This window comes from Carassius gibelio, chromosome B13, assembly GCF_023724105.1.
Source record: "Carassius gibelio isolate Cgi1373 ecotype wild population from Czech Republic chromosome B13, carGib1.2-hapl.c, whole genome shotgun sequence".
Lineage (NCBI taxonomy): Eukaryota > Metazoa > Chordata > Actinopteri > Cypriniformes > Cyprinidae > Carassius > Carassius gibelio.
The window spans coordinates 19,663,820-19,685,353 of NC_068408.1; the positions used below are offsets into that span (position 1 = coordinate 19,663,820).

At 37.5% G+C, this 21,534-nt stretch overlaps 1 protein-coding gene and 1 long non-coding RNA gene across 4 annotated transcripts in view; both read left to right on the plus strand.

Annotated features, from left to right (window-relative positions):
* The first annotated feature begins 267 nt into the window (after window positions 1-267).
* Window positions 268-2,685, plus strand: LOC127970487 (uncharacterized). Its single transcript, XR_008156622.1, has 3 exons — window positions 268-483; window positions 1,235-1,622; window positions 1,916-2,685. It is a non-coding gene; the product is annotated as an uncharacterized LOC127970487 (long non-coding RNA).
* Window positions 2,686-8,336: 5,651 nt separating this feature from the next.
* Window positions 8,337-21,534, plus strand: part of LOC127970434 (leucine zipper putative tumor suppressor 2 homolog) — a 64,392-nt gene continuing 51,194 nt past the window's right edge. For all 3 annotated transcript variants that reach the window (XM_052573026.1, XM_052573028.1, XM_052573025.1), the window contains exon 1: window positions 8,337-8,677. The gene's annotated coding sequence lies outside the window, so the exon portion shown is untranslated. The remainder of the gene's footprint in view (window positions 8,678-21,534) is intronic.

Genomic DNA, 21,534 nt, shown 5'->3' on the forward strand with positions numbered 1-21,534 from the left:
ATAGCTCCATGTAGCTGTTTTTATTTTATATTTTTTCTCTATAATCTTTCTTACTATCACTGTCTGTTTGTTTGTTTTTTTAATTGTAAAATATAACTTAATTCACACCATATTTCTGATATTACCGATCAATCTTATCAGATTAACTTTGATCGTTCACTCTTCCGTGACTGCAGCACACCTGCAAAGCGTTAGCACTCGTTAGCTTGTCATTAGCGTTTTCTTTTCTCCTCTCCTCTCCTCTCTCACGCTGCAGTTTTCCCAGCAGGGGTTCAGATAAAAAATCGGCAGCTGGCAGCAGGAAGTGGCTGCCATTGACAGCCGGAAGGCAGTAACTGACAGCCGGAAGGCAGTAACTGGCAGCCGGATGGTAGGCGGGACCTGCCATTCTGTGGGAGCCAATCAGTATCGACCAACGTGGGCGCAACCAATCAGATATAACTGCACCCAAACGCTTCAGTAATGGTTGCGATTGATCAAACGGTAAGTTCAGAAATTGGTCATCGGAGTAATTCATGTTTTTTTTTTTTTTTGCGTTATAAGTTTGATTTTAATTGTTATCTTGGTGAACGACTTGGTAGACTTGGTGCCTACTTTAATTTAATGGTTCAATGAAATCTAATTAGTGGTAGCAACGTTGTTTGTGTACCTCGTTAGGGGCCTACCATTAACTTCAAATTACGTTTGACGTACCATTTAAATATTAACGTTTGTTAGCGTGTTAACAGTCTATTGAATAATATAAAAGAATGTTGTTTGACTGGAATGATAGAAGATAAATGTGCAACACTAACCATATATTTTTGCATGTTAAGTCTTTCAGGAGATTGTGTGATATACATTAACTTAAGAGTTCTTAAAATAAGTTTTTTTTTTTTTTTTGCACTATTGAGGTGTGTTTTCTCTAATACTATGCATGTGCAGAACTGTTCTGTGTACCAGTTGAAGTTGTAAGCATGTGAATGCAAAACAATTTTTTTTTTTATTTTTATTTTTTTTTCTATACAAAATATAATGGACCGGTTCATAATTCCTTATAACTTTTAGGTCTAGTTTCACAGACAGGGCTTGGATTAAGCCAGGATTAGGCTGTAGTTAAATTTAGAACATTGAAGTAGCTTTTGTAAACATGCATTTAGAAAAAAAAACAAAAAAAAAAACACTACTGATGTGCATCTTGAGACAAAACCATGGCACTGACACCTTTTTTTTTTTTTTTTGTAATACCCAATAGTTGCCAGATGCTGTCCTGTTGGAAATTCTTCTTTACGTGATCCTGGAGGAGGGGTGATGCTACATTACTAAGTCTGTCTTTGGTTTGTTCCAAATTCAGAAGTCTGCTGTACTGTATACAGACTCCTTTCGAAAGAGGGCACAATCCAGCTGGCTTGACGGAGTATTTTCTTTTACATATTTGATTAGAGGTTTAAAAAGGTGCCATAACCTTACATTTCTCAGTTGCCATGTCTGAATGTTTATCTTCGTAATAATGCTGTTTTCATGCTCCTCATCTCAATATACAGGTGGAACAAAATGGAGAACAAGTCTAAGCCATGTCAGGAATTCAACAAAATGTACACCCTGCAGACACTGCGACGAGGTTTACAACAACTGCTTACCAGGTGTGCAAATTATGCATGAAAATGTAATCCCTGCTCTGTACATGATGACAAGATGCAATGGGAATAATCATTAATATGGCTGTGCATGCATGTCTACTGTTAATAAAGCAATTTAGGTATTAAAGTCACCATTTTCTTATGAATAATAAAATGCAGCAGCTAGAGTTCTTCCTAGAATCAGGAAGTATGACCGGATTAGCCCAGTTCTGTAAACCCTGTACTAGCTCCCTATCAAACATCGTATAGAGATTAACATCTTCAATTATATTAATCTGTTTCTTTCTTATTCAAAGGTCACTGCAGTCACCCAGATCGAGTACGTATCCAGACCAGATGGTGGATCGCACCTAGAAAGGACCTCTACAGCCCTGAAAGACAGAGGAGACCAGGACAACTAGAGCCCCAGATACAGATCCCCTGTAAAGACCTTGTTTTGTCTCCATTTTGTCACCGGTGGAGTTTTGGTTCCTTGTCGCCTCTGGCTTGCTTCGTTGTGGTCACTTCATTTACAGTGATATCATTGACATGATTGCAAACGATTCCACAGATACTATTTAAACTGAACCGAGCTGAAGGATGACATCACTGAATTGAATGATAAACTGCCTTTTAAACTGACTACAAACTGCGTTTACTAATGTCCTTCTGCATTATTGACTGACACACTATTTTCCTATTTAATACTGTAAAGTTGCTTTGCTTTGATCTGTATTATTAAAAGCACTATATAAATAAACGATGCTTGACTTGACCATGTTGCAAGAGGAAAATGAGGAGAGATGCATATCCACCCTGGGTTTTACAGTGATTGGTGCAAGATGCTGGAGAAGTAACTCCGTATACCTCATCAGTTCTGATCTAATAGTCTCGAAAATACCTCCGGATTGTTGTTAGTGATTCTGATTGATATTTTAGTCTGCTTGCTTACTGGATATATTTTATACTGTTTACATTGTAAAGCACTGACTTTGACAACTTACTAACCCAGTTACAAATTTAACCGCTACTTTATACTATATATATAGTTGTTTCTTGAAATACTACAAATATAACCGCAAATTATGATTTTAAATAAAGGTCTCTGAGACTTCTCTCTTTTCAGTCATTTGTGTATATAGCCTATAATAAATATACAACATACACCCAGTAGCCCTAAGTGCCACTCTCGTATATAAATAAATATAAATTGTTTTATTTCACACAAACGATGATACATGCATGCATAAACATTCAGCTGGAAATTAACGTTTAGCAAAATGATCTTATTTCTTTGTTTTATATTTGATCAATACTTTAAATCAAATAATATGCAATACTGACCTTTATACTTTTTAAAAAAGTATTAAACATAATCATAAGTGTATATAATTATTTATTTGTCTTGTTGCCGCCGGCAGCCTCCTCCAATTTCCGGGTATTAGCGACAGCTGCCATCCGGTTTTATTGGCAGCCACTTCCTGCTTCCAGTGACAGCCACTTCCTGCTGACAGCTGCCGATTTTTCGCTGAACCCCCTCTCAGTTTTCCACAAGTTCATCAAACAACCGCAGTAAGAATATTTCATCAAGCACGGTGAGTAATGGCTTCTCCTACAATTGTTATTTGCACCTCTTGCCACATGTACAGTTTATCTATCTCTGTCGCTGATGAGGGATTCACATGTGATAAATGCAGGGAAACAGTTAGGCTGACAGAGAAGATTTCAGAATTAGAGACACGCATCCAAACTTTAATTGAGGACAGTAAGAATGTTAGGGCTCTAGATATGGCTTTGGATGCGTCTAGCTCAGGGATTCCTGTACATTGTCCGGTTCCAGCAGAGCTCCTGCAGCAGGGCAACTGGGTGACGGTGAGGCAGCGTAGTCGTGGGTCAAAACACCGCTCTTCTGTTCCGATCAAAACATTAAACAGGTTCTCCCCACTCAGTGATGCACCCACTGAGAAACCTGATGAAAGTGCTCTAGTTATTGGCGATTCTATTGTACGGAACGTGAATATAGAGACACCAGCCACCATAGTCAAATGTTTACCGGGAGCCAGAGCGCCTGACATCTTGGCAAATTTAAAAGTGCTGGCTAATGCTAAACGTAAATACAGTAAGATTGTTATTCATGCCGGTGCTAATGATGTTCGACTTCGCCAGTCGGAGATCACTAAAAATAACTTTAAAGAGGTGTGTGAACTTGCAAGCACGATGTCAGACACTGTAATATGCTCTGGTCCCCTCCCTGCTTACCGTGGTGATGAGATGCATAGCAGATTGTCATCACTCAATGGCTGGATGTCTAAGTGGTGCCCACAGAATAACATAGGTTATATAGACAATTGGACGAGCTTTTGGGGCAGACCTGACCTGTTTAAAAGAGATGGTCTTCATCCCTCCTGGGGTGGCGCCACTCTTCTGTCTAGAAATATGGCAAATAGTCTTAGTGTTTATACTTGACTAACTGGGGCCCAGGTCAGGAAGCAGACAGACTGGCTAAACCGACCGTCTGCTAGCTGCCTCCCGTCACAGAGGTCAGTTAATTCTCAGCACATAGAGACTCTTTCACCTAGATATCACACTATAGAGACTGTGTCTGTTCCACGAACTAGAAAATACAAAAAACGTCCAAACCAAGTTAAGGTTAACAATTTAATTGAGGTTCAACAAATAAAAAACAAATGCAATATGGATAAACAAATGATAAAGATTGGCTTATTGAATATCAGATCCATTTCTACGAAAACACTTTTTGTTAATAATATGATAACTGATCATAATATAGATGTGCTCTGCTTGACAGAAACCTGGCTAAAACCTGATGATTACATTATTTTAAATGAGTCCACCCCCCAAGATTATTGTTATAAACACGAGCCGCGTCTAAAAGGCAAAGGGGGAGGTGTTGCTTCAATTTATAATAACGTTTTCAGGATTTCTCAGAGGGCAGGCTTCAAGTATAACTCGTTTGAAGTAATGGTGCTTCATATAACATTATCCAGAGAAACCAATGTTAATGATAAATCCCCTGTTATGTTTGTACTGGCTACTGTATACAGGCCACCAGGGCACCATACAGACTTTATTAAAGAGTTTGGTGATTTTACATCCGAGTTAGTTCTGGCTGCAGATAAAGTCTTAATAGTTGGTGATTTTAATATCCATGTCGATAATGAAAAAGATGTATTGGGATCAGCATTTATAGATATTCTGAACTCTATTGGTGTTAGACAACATGTTTCAGGACCTACTCATTGTCGAAATCATACTCTAGATTTAATACTGTCACATGGAATTGATGTTGATAGTGTTGAAATTATTCAGCCAAGTGATGATATCTCAGATCATTATTTAGTTCTGTGTAAACTTCATATAGCCAAAATTGTAAATTCTACTTCTTGTTACAAGTATCGAAGAACCATCACTTCTACCACAAAAGACAGCTTTTTAAGTTATCTTCCTGATGTATCCGAATTCCTTAGCATATCCAAAACCTCAGAACAACTTGATGATGTAACAGAAACTATGGACTCTCTCTTTTCTAGCACTTTAAATACAGTTGCTCCTTTACGCTTAAGAAAGGTTAAGGAAAACAGTTTGACACCATGGTATAATGAGCATACTCGCACCCTAAAGAGAGCAGCCCGAAAAATGGAGCGCAGCTGGAGGAAAACAAAACTAGAGGTATTTCGTATTGCTTGGCGGGAAAGTAGCATATCCTACCGAAAAGCATTAAAAACTGCTAGATCTGATTATTTTTCTTCTCTTTTAGAAGAAAACAAACATAACCCCAGGTATTTATTCAATACAGTGGCTAAATTAACGAAAAATAAAGCCTCAACAGGTGTTGACATTTCCCAACACCACAGCAGTAATGACTTTATGAACTACTTTACTTCTAAAATCGATACTATTAGAGATAAAATTGCAACCATTCAGCCGTCAGCTACAGTTTCGCATCAGACAGTGCACTATAGACCCCCTGAGGAACAGTTCCACTCATTCTCTACTATAGGAGAGGAAGAATTGTATAAACTTGTTAAATCATCTAAACTTACAACATGTATGTTAGACCCTATACCATCTAAGCTCTTAAAAGAGGTGCTTCCAGAAGTCATAGGTCCTCTTCTGACTATTATTAATTCCTCATTGTTATTAGGACATGTCCCCAAAACCTTCAAACTGGCTGTTATTAAGCCTCTCATAAAAAAGCCACAACTTGACCCCAGAGAACTAGTTAATTATAGACCAATCTCGAATCTCCCTTTTCTGTCCAAGATACTAGAAAAGGTGGTATCCTCACAATTATATTCCTTCTTAGAGAAAAATGGTATATGTGAGGATTTCCAGTCAGGATTTAGACCGTATCATAGTACTGAAACTGCTCTCCTTAGAGTTACAAATGATCTGCTCTTATCATCTGATTGTGGGTGTATCTCTCTATTAGTTTTATTGGATCTTAGTGCTGCGTTTGACACAATTGACCACAACATTCTTTTGCATAGACTTGAACACTTTGTTGGCATCAGTGGAAGTGCATTAGCATGGTTTAAATCGTACTTATATGACCGCCATCAGTTCGTAGCAGTGAATGAAGATGTATCATATCGATCACAAGTGCAGTATGGAGTACCTCAAGGCTCAGTTCTAGGGCCGCTACTCTTCACGCTTTATATGTTACCCTTGGGAGATATCATCAGGAAACATGGTGTTAGCTTTCACTGTTATGCTGATGATACGCAGCTCTATATTTCCTCGCAGCCCGGTGAAACACACCAATTTGAAAAACTAATGGAATGCATAGTCGATATAAAAAATTGGATGACGAGTAATTTCTTACTGCTAAATTCAGAAAAAACAGAGGTGTTAATCATAGGGCCTAAAAACTCTACTTGTAATAACCTAGAACACTGTCTAAGACTTGATGGTTGCTCTGTCAATTCTTCGTCATCAGTTAGGAACCTAGGTGTGCTACTTGATCGCAATCTTTCCTTAGAAAGCCACGTTTCTAGCATTTGTAAAACTGCATTTTTCCATCTCAAAAATATATCTAAATTACGGCCTATGCTCTCAATGTCAAATGCAGAAATGTTAATCCATGCATTTATGACTTCAAGGTTAGACTACTGTAATGCTTTATTGGGTGGTTGTTCTGCACGCTTGGTAAACAAACTACAGCTAGTCCAAAATGCAGCAGCAAGAGTTCTTACTAGAACCAGGAAGTATGACCATATTAGCCCGGTCCTGTCCTCACTGCACTGGCTCCCTATCAAACATCGTATAGATTTTAAAATATTGCTTATTACTTATAAAGCCCTGAATGGTTTAGCACCTCAGTATTTGAATGAGCTCCTTTTACATTATACTCCTCTACGTCCGCTACGTTCTCAAAACTCAGGCAATTTGATAATACCTAGAATATCAAAATCAACTGCGGGCGGCAGATCCTTTTCCTATTTGGCGCCTAAACTCTGGAATAACCTACCTAACATTGTTCGGGAGGCAGACACACTCTTGCAGTTTAAATCTAGATTAAAGACCCATCTCTTTAACCTGGCATACACATAACATACTAATATGCTTTTAATATCCAAATCCGTTAAAGGATTTTTAGGCTGCATTAATTAGGTAAACTGGAACCGGAACACTTCACATAACACCGTACTTTCTACATCATTAGAAGAATGGCATCTACGCTAATATTTGTCTGTTTCTCTCTTGTTCCGAGGTCACCGTGGCCACCAGATCCAGTCTGTGTCCAGATCAGAGGGTCACTGCAGTCACCCGGATCCAGTACGTATCCAGACCAGATGGTGGATCAGCACCTAGAAAGGACCTCTACTGCCCTGAAAGACAGCGGAGACCAGGACAACTAGAGCCCCAGATACAGATCCCCTGTAAAGACCTTGTCTCAGAGGAGCACCAGGACAAGACCACAGGAAACAGATGATTCTTCTGCACAATCTGACTTTGCTGCAGCCTGGAATTGAACTACTGGTTTCGTCTGGTCAGAGGAGAACTGGCCCCCCAACTGAGCCTGGTTTCTCCCAAGGTTTTTTTCTCCATTCTGTCACCGATGGAGTTTCGGTTCCTTGCCGCTGTCGCCTCTGGCTTGCTTAGTTGGGGTCACTTCATCTACAGCGATATCGTTGACTTGATTGCAAATTAAAACAGACACTATTTCAACTGAACAGAGATGACATCAATGAATTCAATGATGAACTGCCTTTAACTATCATTTTGCATTATTGAGACACTGTTTTCCAAATGAATGTTGTTCAGTGCTTTGGCGCAATGTATTTTGTTTAAAGCACTATATAAATAAAGGTGATTGATCAAATACTGTTACTACATTATAAAATAAATAATAGGCTTGGCCTAGTTATGTGACAACATCCCCCAAAAAGAAGGTAACATATTGCCTTATGTGAACTTAAAACCTTGTCAGAACCATATAGCTGTGGAGATTCAGCAATTCAGCTTTTTATCATAACTCTTGTTTTTATTAATACGAAATGTTTCTAGTCCCCATATTCTAACGTCAGCATTAAACGCGTCAAATAAACAGACTCTGCAGTGCCTGTTTACTGTCGGTGAGACATTAATTACAATAGAGTTCAAGTTGCTTGCTGAACCTGAGCGTGTCGGCCGTCGCGAGCCCCTGCGCGTGGGCACCCTCCCACAGCCGGGCTGCTTGTCGCTCCAGATCAGCGGGGCTCTCTGTGGCCAGCGCGGAGCCGGAGCGGGGGGCAGAGACACTCTACATAGGGATTCAAGGCAGTTTACAGCAGTCGCTTCCAGAAAGATGGACGCAGAGTGCGTGTATTAACCTTCAGCAAAGGGAGTTTGTCCTACTTTAGAGAGGAGTAGAGAGAGAGAGAGAGGGAGAGAGAGAGAGAGAGAGAGAGAGAGAGAGAGAGAGAGAGAGAGAGAGAGAGAGAGAGAGAGAGAAGGCGGCTCAGATCTGCGTGAACTTCACCAGTCTTTAGAAGCCGTGAAAATACCAGGACGCTTTCTTCAGACGCGTTGATTCTTTATGGACGATAGCTCAAGCGCTCTTCACGCAGTCAACGGTGAGTGACTGAACCATGCTTGAAAACTGAGTTAAGCACACAGCGTTACAGATGTTTCATGTGTATTTTTTATGTTTTGTTTATCGAAAGTCGTTTTAACATGCTTACAAAAAGCTATTTTTGTAGTATTTATTTATTTTTATTTAGTAGGCTAATTAATCGTACAGTATAGTGACAGTATGCGTATTTATGACCTCACTACTAACTATTCACTAGACGCTGGTACTCTTTCATTAGATAAGTTAAAATTGACTAGAATTTTCATTAATCAGTACTCAATAGTAGCCAACTTGTTCCTTTACTAATAGGCTCTATCCAACAAGAGACTGTTGCATTAATGGTGACAAATTAGTTTTTGCATTAGAATTGTATTATTGTCACTAGTACCTTTTCCAGTTTTAAAATGATACCAGTATGAGAGATACAAGTAACTTTCATTGTTGACCAGTAACATTTTGTTATCAGTTGTTACTATTAAATAGCATCTCAGTATGTGTAAAATGTGTTAAAAAAATCATACTAGTAAGATTAAGTTACATTTAATTATTTTAATTTCCTTACCTCATGTGTAAAATGTTGCATTTCATCAACATTTGTACTAGTAACAATGTAATTTGCCTTTTTACTTTTTTTAAAAATATAAAGTTCATCTTAGTTTGCTTTCGTTTGTGCTTATGTGCGTTGTTTTTGCTGTTATTTTGGCTGTGAGAGTGAAGTGACTGAGTACTTTATCTTACAAAGGTCATAATTTTGTTGAATGTAGGCAGACACCAATTTATCCCAGCAACAGTAATTACTGCATCCCAGTGTCTTTTTTAATTACAGCACATGGAGCGTCCCTCCTGGAGACACATCTTTGTATTCGTTCTCTGTGTGTATTTAACACATTCTCACAAATCCCCATGATCCATTCTCAGTAGATTCAGATCTCACCTTTGACTAGTTTTATGTACTCGGTAATAATTATGACTTGTTTATTGTCTTTAATGATGTTATCTGAGAATGAATGCAGTCTCTGTGTGTGTGTGTGTGTGTGTGCTCTTGTTTTTGTGACATATGAGGACACAACTTTGTATAATGACATGGGTATGACACAGGTATTACAAGGAGAAGGTGACTTTTGAGGACATTACCCATGTCCCCATTTTTCAAAACGCTTGTAAACCAAACAGAATGAGTTTTTTGGAGAAATTAAAATTGCACAAAGTTTCCGGTTAGGTGTAGGGTTGGTGAAGGCCGATAGAATATATAGTTTGTACAGTATAAAAACCATTACGCCTATGGGATGTCCCCCACTTTTCACAAAAACAGAAATGTGTGTGTGTTTGTGTGTGTGTGATTCACAAAACAGTTTGCTTTCAAAGGTTTTGTTGGGGTTAAGTGTCTTCATCTGTCACATTTTACATCTCTACCCCCCCCCCTCAACCGACACCCTTCCCCCAAAGTTAAGTCTATTTACTAGATTTACATGCAAATACTGGAGTTTTTTTTGGAAATTCCTGTTATTCTCAGTTAGATTTGATTCTCAGTGATATTCCAGTAATGCTTTGTGTTATTCACCCATTTACCGTAATGTTACTTCAGTACTACTGTACAGCCTTCTTCAGCCAGCTGTTGTTGTTTAAAACAGCATTTGTTTTATGCGCTATATGACAAGAGTTATGGTACATGATGTGCTAATTTAAGACAGTGTTTTAGTGACTGTCAAATCATAAATTTCATATTGCATTGGAACAACTTAAAAGTAAAGAAAAATGCATTAAACACCCAGTCATTTTAATGTTATGATTCAAGTGTTTGTCATGCTGGAGGACACTGCAGTGCTTAAATACAATGCAAATTGTATTTTCCTCCTCCTCTTTAAAAGAATCATGCTTAATTTTGACCAGTTCACCTGTCGTGTTCAAAACAGTTTTGTTTCATCTATCAACGTAGATGAAGATCTTATGAACTGAAAACACAAAGTCCCTTATCACCAGACTCTAGGAGCCCACTTGTGGTTCCCATCAGTAGAAGATGAAATATTAGACTAGATTTGATTCTGCTGTTATAAAGACATTCTTCACACTGTCAAAAACGGCCCTCTTTGGAATTCCATTCTTATTATGAGATATGTTTAGCAGTACCAGTATGTTTATTTGTATTTTTGAGGGCTTTTAAAGCTACAGTATGTGTAACAGGATATGCAGCATTCATGCACCACTGTTACTTGTGCTTGTAGCCAACTTTAAAATTGGGAGGATCCAATGGCTATGCACTGACACTGCTTTCTGGCACTGCACATGGCCCGCCATACCCAGCTGCTTTCAGGCATCCCATTGGAAGTATTTAGGACAGAAGTAGGACTGTAGGTGGATGAAAGTGATATTTAATATTTTATATATACTCTCTATGCCTTGTGTTTGAATGAAAATGCATGCTGTTTCAATCAGTTTCTGCACAGGAAACCATTTATTGATTGTGTTTATCCTCTTACAGTTGATATACTGCATAACAGTATGAATGAGAATTGACGAATTATCCTGGCAGCTGTATTTAATTTCAAGGCCTTGAATCTTTGAAGTATGGAACATACAGCTTTGGGAGTCAGTTTAAAAGTTATTTTTGAAGGGTTTCCAAAGAGAAAGATGAAATGTATAAACATAAATTATTAATATTTGAGATGTCCTTAATCCCCCAGGAACCATTTTTTCTCCTCCCAAGAGAAAACTGTTTTGCACGCTGTATATTCCTGGACTTGCATTGCACCCACTTTTATAATTTCACAAGTGCAGGCCGTTTAATATCAACAGACTGCTTTTATGAGTCCAGCCGAAGGGAATCACTCACATGAGCTGTCAGTGTGTTTATAGAGTTAAGAGAGGCAAGTCAATGTGCTGGAAGGCTGGTCACACTGTGAAAGCCCAGCTGTTGCTAACAGTGTGTGGGAAATAGGAATCAGAGGTAAGCGCTCAATGACCACTAGGTCATGTGACATACATTCCATGTAGCTCATATAACTTTAAACCAACTGCAGTGACAGCCTTACTAAACCAGGCATGTGAAGGTCTTTAGTGTTTAATTGACGGATATAGAGACTGATAAAATGAACAAAGCATCTGTTTCAGAATGAATTTGGCATCTGCTGCATGAATGAAGATAGAGTTTGTAATTTCATAGGGTGTTGGATGGCTTTTGGCAGGCGTTGCTTTGTAAACCTGCCTGCCATTTTTGTCTTGATTGGAAGTGCACGTCAGTATACCGACAGTCCAGGGCACTAAATTTATGAGGTTATCTCTGATATGGTTGGTGTGGGAAAAATTCAGCGCTGACACAGAGAATACCGTAAATCTTTGATTTAGTTGCTGGAGTGGCTCTAACGTAGCCATTTATTAAATTCACCAAGACTTTGCTGTCTGAATTTTAAAAGAATAATGGCATTTTTACGTGACTGGAGTCCTGACAGTAGATCTAGCGGTCTTGAGGCTGATTTGCTGTGATATGCATATGTGTGTATTTATGGCTCTGTATATGGAAGCAGTTGATCTGTATCATGTTGGGGGAAAAGCCATCCATTAATATCCCTGAGAGAAAATCAATGTGCGCCACACTGTTTTCTTGGTTTTGTCTTTCACTTTCTGCTAATATATCACATGGAATAAGTTTCTTGACGGATTTACAAATTGGAACAGAACAATCTGCATCTCTCGGCTCGATTACAGGCCTCTCTGTTGCTCTCAGTTGGACCCCTCAATCTCAATCAATCACAAAGCACAGGGTAATTTTAGTTCAGGAAGAATTGCACAGAATAAATTAATAAAAGGCAGTGCTTGAATGTTGTGATAATGAGAACTGTGAGGAGCCATTATTCTGCTAAATCTATATAGTCAAGGTGTCAGTGTAATGCTTACAGCTGTGATGTTGAGGACAAGCAAACCCAAGCCTCCCGACTGACCTCAGAGAGTAAAGTCAGCAAACTGATAGTGATAGGCTGTAAGCTCCTCCCACGAAGATGCCCATCCACTTCCACTTGAGATGTCGTGGCCTAGTGGTTAGAGAGTTTGACTCCTAACCCTAGGGTTGTGGGTTCGAGTGTGGGTTTGAGCCGGCAATACCATGACTGAGGTGCCCTTGATCGAGGCACTGAACACCCAAGTGCTCCCCGGGCGCCGCAGCTTAAATGGCTGTCCACTGCTCTGGGTGTGTGTCCACTGCTTTGTGTATGTGCGCACTTTGGATGGGTTAAATGCAGAGCATGAATTCTGAGTATGGGTCACCATACTTGGCTGAATGTCACGTCACTTTCAGTTTTCTGTGGTGGTCTTTGGAGCAGCAAGACGTGATTTCCAGTGATAAGTACTATGAGGTGTGTTGCATACTTTGGCAGTTTGCATTATGATGTTATAGGGTCTCTTTTTATGTGAAATTCGTACATATAATTAATAAATTCATTTATCAATAAAATCCATTTTTGCACAGCAAAAGTGACACAGAAGCTGCATCTGAAGCAGCATTTTGATTTATGTATTTATATGTATTTACCTTGAAAATACATTGAAATAATTACAAAAATTGCAATGCAATAATGCGATTAATGTTTTTTTTAAATAATATTTTAAAATGTGATGCAATTTTAGAGCCAATAATGATCCAATAATCAGAAGCTTTTGTGGAAGATAAATAGTGCTTTTAATAATTGTAGTAATAATTGTGCTTTTTGTGTTTCAACTGTTTCAAATTTAATGTCTACATATAAGCTATAAAGAGGCTTATTTAAAAAAAAAAAAAAAAAAGAATATACAAAAAAGGACGAGTCTCATTCATATGCACTTTTTGTGCATAAAATCTATCTGTTCGTGAAATTTATGAATTTGTTCATGCATTCTATAAACATTTTCAGAAACAAATCATGAAAACCAAACAACTGTCACACTAAAATGTATTAAAAGTGTACAACAACAAAAAAACATATAGGAACAAATGAAACCAGAAAACTCACACACTGTGAAGATGAACATAAGATGGTTTATACATGTTTTATGCAAATTGCTAACCTTAGGCACTTGGTCGCTCATTTAAAATAATCCAGATTCATTAACTTTAGAACGAGTTAAGAACAAATTCATGTGCATGTGCAGTTGTTCTGAATTATGCAAAACATTTTTCTGTGCATATAAATTATTAGTGAATGAGACCTAATTAACGCCTGTTATTAATGAACAAGACAAATTAATGGCTATAATTTCATTACCAACGTTAAAAATGTTTCTAGTTATCAAAGAATAATATTTTGACCTCTGATATACAGTATCGTGAGGGAAGCATACTCTGAACTAGCTTCACGTCTTGTGCTTGGCCTGCTTTCTATTAGCCAGGAATCTGCCCTGTCAAAGGGCTCTGCAAATCTGCACACCCCCACACTGAGAATGAAACATTATGAAAACACTGTCCTTTTTGTACGTCCCCTGATTTATGATCTTTGGCCTGCGAGAGATGTAAAGCATGCTGCACTTTCTCTCCATCTCTGTCTCCAAGCTGATGCAACGCAGGGGTCCTCGGCTCACAACTGTTTCCACTGCACAGTGCGTCCCATGGTGATGTGAGTTATGATAAGAGACAAGCCGCTCGCTTCTGCCTGAGGCTTGCTCTGACACTCACCTCTTTCTGCTGTGCTTCTGGCTTGGTCCAGTGCATCTCCCACTGACTACAAACAAGCAAACCGTGCAACATGCCACAGTTTCCTGCTTTACTGCTGCTGACCGTGTCTGCATTTTAACCTCTGATCTGTAATTACGTGTGTAAACATTAGTTCAAGAGCGGACGATGGTAAAGGAATGCCAAGTTTGCAGTCTGCTTTTGGAGAATCAGATTTATGCTTGGAGTCACTGAAGCTGTTTAACCAGTATGTCATCACCATTTATACAGAGCGGCTCTTTAATGCCTCAGTTGTATGTGTGTGGTCAACACCCACATCTAGTCTACAGACCTCACACAAGACCAATCCAACAGGGAAGGAATATAATTGTCAGCATTTTAGTTCTCATTTGTAGTCACAATTGATCAACAGTTGTCACTTTGTCAATTTATTTTAGACATGTATTTTGTAGATACATGTTTTTCTGTCTCTGTAGTAATACTGCTTAATAGAGTTCATTAACAAAACTGTAGTAAAACTGATTTGATGGGTGAATCAGTAATGTGATGCAAATTTTTGTGTTCTCTATACTATTCTCTATACTATACTATTAAACTGATTTCAGTATGTGGTCCTAGACTGAAACGTTTTTATATGAACATATTGTTAGTAAACATAATTTAAACAAACATATAAATTAATAAATATAGAAGAAATTAGATTCAAATTTAATTCTATTGTTATTTGTTAATTGTTTTGTTTTTGAACTCCTTCATATCAAAAGAAGTATTAAAGCCATTTTTTAGTCATTATCATAAATTGTTTTGAAAATAGTATAAAAATTATTCAATTAAAGACTCTGGTCACACTTTAGTTTGGGGACCAAGTCTCACTAGTGGACTTTTCCATTCATAAACTCCTAATTTATTAATAGTTAGATAGTTGTTAAGTTTAGGTTTGGGATAAGATCAAGGGATCTAAAATATGGTCATGCAGAATAAGGAATTAATATGTGCTTTATAAGTATAAACAGCCAATATACTAGTAATTTGCATGCTAATAAGAAACTAGTTAATAGTGGGAACTTCTCTTTAATCTAAAATGTTACCAAGCTCTTTTTAATAAAAACCCATGTGCAAATTGCTTCTTCAGAACATAAAGTTCACATAAAGTTCATGAGATTCCGTAAAGTAGAAATGCCGTGTAGATAGCAATTCAATTATAGAGCTGATGAAATCCTATATTGACGTCCCCTCTGAAGGTTTTAACTGGCTATGTAAAATAATCCAGAAATCAATCTTTAGTGGAATTTGTCGCTTGTGTAATTGATGGCTGCATGAGAACCTCTGGTTAAAAGATTGCAGATCTATAGTTTGAAATTCTGTGTCTCCATCTTTGACGCAGCGGGCTGCATAAACCAGAGGGTTTATGCTCAGTCCAGTCATGCTGAACCATGACGGCAGTCATTCAGGCATGTCTAAAGAGCCGTGTAGGCTTTGATTGCCCCGTCTTGTGAGGGGATTACCATCCACACAGCCTAGCACAGCAATCTAAACTGCTCTCGTTTTGTGTCCTTGATCACCCCCATCCCACATGCAGGCCATCAGACAGACTTATTAGCCGTCTAGAATATAGAGATCTGAGTCTGGAAGTTGCAGCTTTGTAGTGCACCGTGTTCACACTTAATCTCCAAAAGCCTGGAGTGACTGCAGCAAGGTTGTTGACCTCTCTCAATGGCCTTGTTAACCTCTCTGCTATTCCCATGTTGAGAGGCATCTGTAAAGGTAATGGGATGAGGTCAGAGTGTCAAGAAATGGTCCAGAAGACACAATACTATTTCAGTGCTGTCCATTATGACAGTAAACGGGTAGCATCCATAACAAGCCAGTATTCCTGGAATGTCCAATGGAGCAAGCAATTGGCAGGATGGCATTGTTTAAGAGCAGATCTGAATGCCGAGAGCCCATTAAATGAAGTACACATTTTTCTGACATTCCATTGGCTTGCACTGAAGCATTGTGTTGAGAAATAAAGAATTTTCTGGGAAGTACTAAACTGCCACACAAACAAAGCCTGCTCGTTGTTCCATTTTTAAGTGGAATTCGACTATATGAGATCCTGCAGGCTGACATATGAATCTGGATGGAGCTGTACATTTACAGTACATTAGCATGTATCATACTCTGCAATTGCTATCACTTTATAAATCCATATATGCATGCTAATCCACTGTTGCTCAACTACTAGCTAAACTCATTTTCAGTAATGAATTTATTGGTCAAACTGATTAATTGGCTAAAATTTGGCTTTTTAAAATGGCTCGGTTAACAGAAGCATTAGCTCTAATCCCCTTATTCATATTTCTCCTATGCCCTAAATGATTTCCTTATCTAGTTTTCTTATAAACCCGACATTGACACTATGATTATTGAATATTGGTGAGTAGATGCTGACAAAACTTTCATTTTTGTGCAGTGTTTCTGTGCTTGCATTAGATTGCTGCAATAAAACAAAGAAATTAGTTAGAGCTTTTCTAACTGCCAGTTCCATCTTTCCAACATGAATGGAATTTTCTGAGTGAGTTATTGTTTAAATGCCTGAAATAAGGTCTGTGGTTAACACAAGCTCCAAAAAATTATGTTCAGTATGTTAAAAAAATCATGTTAAACAGGAAAACTCAAGTACTTATTATTCAGCTTTTACAGTCTCTTTGTGTTTATACTCATGCTCTTGCAAACTATTATAACTCAGACTTTCCACCTTGTAGATTTTATATAAAGATCGATAAAGTTGTCAGAAGCTTAGTGATTGAAGTCATGCTCAAGGCTTGTTCTTTTTTGCTTCTGTGGTTTGCATGTACGCTTTAAAATTCTTAATATTATATGTTAATTTGTGAAGATTTTCATGATGAAAATATGAATAAAATATTTTGTTGGTCATTGTCAAACTTATTTTCGGCATTTCTCAAAAAGTCAATGGAAGGCTCCATTTGGCTTTTTATCAATGAAACTAGGTGGTGCTAACTTAAAGTTTGGCCTATGGCTTGGTAACTTCCAAATTTACTTATTTGAACTCTTAAATTCTATAGAAAGCACATTCAGTACAATGTGGTTCAAAGGATACATTTTCCAGAGGTAAAGTTTCCTAAAAAGTTAAGTTCAAATCAAATAAACTTTAACAGCATCACCTTATGTGACAAGACCAGCCTTAAATCAATGGGGTATATTTGTAGCATTAGCCAAAATACATTGTATGAGTCAAAATTATAGATTTTTCTTTTATGAAAAAAATCATTAGGATATTAAGTAAATATCATGTTCCAAGAAAATATTTAGTAAATTTCCTACCATAAATATATATCAAAACTTTATTTTTGATTAGTAATATGCATTGCTAAGGACTTCGTTTAGACAACTTTAAAGGCAATTATCTCAATATTTAGATTTTTTTGCACCCTCAGATTCCATATTTTCTCGGCCAATTATTGTCCTATCCTAACAAACCATACATCAATGCAAAACCTATTTATTCAGCTTTCAGATAATGAAATTATTATTATAAAAAAAAAAAATTGACCCTTATGACTGGGTTTTGTGGTCCAGGGTCACATATAAAGGATTTATGTGTATGTGCATTTGTGAAAGTTTGCACTTAGTGTAATTGTGGGAAGTGGGGTTACTGTGAGCTCCAGTGGATAGAGTTTAGTGAATGACTCTGCCAGATCGCCTGTGGTGTTGTTCCCTCTTCAGCCCACTCCATCAGCTGACTCTCCTCCACTCTCCCTCTCTCTCATGTCTTTTCCCATTCCAAAATGAAAAGAAAATAGGGGTGTACCATAAATTGCCTGTATGAATGTTACCGCTGTGCAGATTATTCACATTTTACCATAATTGCAGACAGTTGGAAAATGAAGAGAAATAGTTGTTTTCTCTGTCTCTGTGGTGTGGTGTCCACCCTCTGGCTCTCTCTCCTCCACCCCTTTTCTGGAGCCAGTAGATGAAGAACAGTCTCTTTGGCTGCTGTTGTTCGCCTGTGAGATCTGGGGTTCAGTTTGAGCCCCACTGTAATTTTATCACCCCTCTCCTCAACAACACAAACACAAACCTCTACTCCCAACCCATAACCCTATTTATGTCATTACAGCCACCTTGTCTGAAAACTTCCCTGACATTTCCAGGAGACTTTCTGAATCACAGCATTCACGGCTGAGACCGGGCAGACATATTTCCACTGAATACTTTTTTGATTTACATGTATGGTTGACTCATTCTGTTTGGGCGCTCTGTCTTCTTAACTTATTTTTAGGGACAGGTCAGTAATGTGTGCATGTTTGTTTGAGCCAAATAGTCTCTCATTTAGTAACTCAAATCCACAAGAAAACTATTATTGGAGTAGTAATATCAAGCAAGTCATTGGCCAATAATTATAATTAGTTTGTTTTTATTATTTAAAAAATCATACACTGCCGTTCCATATTTGAAGTCATTAGAAACTTTTAAATGCTTTTAAAATGTCTTATTCTTACCAGGGCTGCTTTTATATAAAAATACAGTATAACAGTAATATTGTGAAATATTATTACAATAAAAAAGTATATATATATATATATATATATATATATATATATATATATATATATATATATATATATATATATATATATATATATATATATTGAAATGTAATTTATTCCTGTAATTTATTCCTGAATCTTCAGCATCATACTCCAGTCTTCAGTGTCTCATGAACCTTCAGAGATCATTTTAATATGCTGATTTGCTGCTCAAGAAACCCCTCTTATTAATATTAATGTTAGAAAACAGTTGTGCTGTTCAGTATATTTTGTAAAAACTGTGATATATATTTAAAAATTAAGTGATGAATAGGAAGTTCAGTAGAAGATAATTTGAAGAAATTGATTTTTTTTTGTCACATTATAAATGTCTTTACTGTCACTTTTGATTAATTTACACCATCCTTGCTGAATAAAAGTAATAATGTATCTACTATTTTAAAACAACACCTGTAAGCTACTATCTGATTAAGACAATACAGCCTTATTTCAAATTCAGCAGTATTTCATTTATCCTAAGAGAGCAGTAATGGATTTCCTGTGGCCCGCATACAAAGAAATAGGAGTCTATTTTAATAAAAAAGCACAGACGGATAACATACATAAATATTTTAGAGACACTTAATTTTCTCAACGCTCAGCTAAAACTTTAGTATTGCACTGCAACTGTTTATCAATGTCATGATCACATTGAGTAGATAAATGCAAGGCTTTTTCTTTCTCACTTTGGTAGCGACACCTAATAAACAAAAACCCACAAAGTTGAGATAATACCTGTTCATCATATAAATCTATTACGTTTTTAGAAGACTTGAGAAAAGGATTAAACCATTATACTGAACTTTTCAAAGTGGCACATTTTTAAGTGAGAGTTAAGTGACGTGTGACCAAGTATGGTGACCCATAATCAGAATTTGTGCTCTGCGTTTAACCCACACAAGTGAACACACACACAGCAGTGGGCACCCAATGCTGCAGTGCCCGGGGAGCAGTTGGGGGTTCATAGCCTTGCTCAAGGGTCTCAACCTCAGTCATGTTATTGGGTTTAACCTTTAACAAGGTTTTTCAGACAATTCCTGCTTGACCTGAGACTAGAACCCGCAACTTTCGTGTTTCAAGTCAGACAGATAGAGTGGACTATCCTAAATAGTCTGCCTTAGTGACTACTTTAGTGTAATAGACTAAAACCTGGAGAGAAATCTCTCAGGTTTCAATACAAATATCTTTGGGTTTGGGTTTTGAATATGAATGAAAGTATTTTGGGATTTGAAAAACATTAGGGTGAGTAATTGATTTGAACATTGACCTGCTGTTGATGAGCTTATCAGCATTTATTGCAAAATTGGTTTTTAAAACCTAATCATAATCAGAGGGATAATTAGTTTGACCTTTGTCATGTAGTATGACCTCCTCTTGATGCAAGTCAGATGCCTAAAGCAGGAGTCTGGCCTGATTGTGAGAACTTTAACCTGTTTGAATCTCTCGGAGGAGAGCATGAAAAAATGAGTCGGGTTTAATTGGGCCTCACATTGCTTGTCTTTGAGGGAGTAGCACTGAGAGGTGAACAAAAGCAGGACGGCACATCTTGGAGACCAGCCAGTGGGAGTTTTGTTGGTGTTCACCGGCCACTAAAGGCCACTATGTGTACTGCTGCCAAGTTAGTGCAGAATACTGAAGTTGTGTGTCAGTATTGATCTGAAAGGACTTCGGATTATTTGGTGACTCAGCGTTTCCCTACAGAACCAAAGTACATACAGGATTTCAATATCTCAGTACTGAGATCAGCTGATTTGCTTGACATTTTAATCTCATGTCAGGTATGTTCCTGATTCTTCATGATCTATGTGGAAAATAAGACTCATATTGTCACAAATTTGAGGGAAAATATTGAAGCAGTTTTGTCTATAAAATATTAAGCTACCAGTCATTAACATTTTTTCTGTATTAATTACACTGTTAAAAATGCAGTTTCCAAGAAGCAGTAATTTGAGATGGATAGAAGCTGTCCTGACTCTTTTAATGGTGAAGCCATTTCTCCTGTTTTTGTGCTGCATAGAAAAAAATGATTAGAGTCGGTTACGTAACTCCCCCCAGAGCCTCTCCACACGCATGGCCGTCTGGATATATCTAAATAATGATTTTGGGGTTTATTTATGCTTAATTTGCACAGTCCCTTTTGGTTTATTAATGCATCTGCCTTCTTTTCGTGTTTGATGAGCTAAAATGAGAGAGGGGAGAAGAGAAAGAGGTAGTGATGGGGTATTTATAGAGTATCCTGCTGTGGGGCTGGCCGGTCTGTTTCAGTGAAGCATTGCGTTCTGTCAGACCCCATCAGATCTCCATATGGACTCTAACTCTCTCAAATACACACAGAGCACTACATCATTCCTATTAAGACAATCAGCATTTTTAGTTAAAAACATGCTTTACTGTTATTTTATTTTTAAGAAGATAGAACTGTATACAACTGTGAGATATAACTGTATTAAAAAAAACTACTGTAAATGGACATAAAGCATTCAGCATGTAATATTGAATAATATAATTTACAAACATTAAAAATTATTTATTGGTAACACTTTAGATTAGGGAACAGATATTCACTATAAACTAAGAGTTTACCCTCAATAAACTCCTAATTTGTAACTTATTAATAATAAGTAAGTAAGT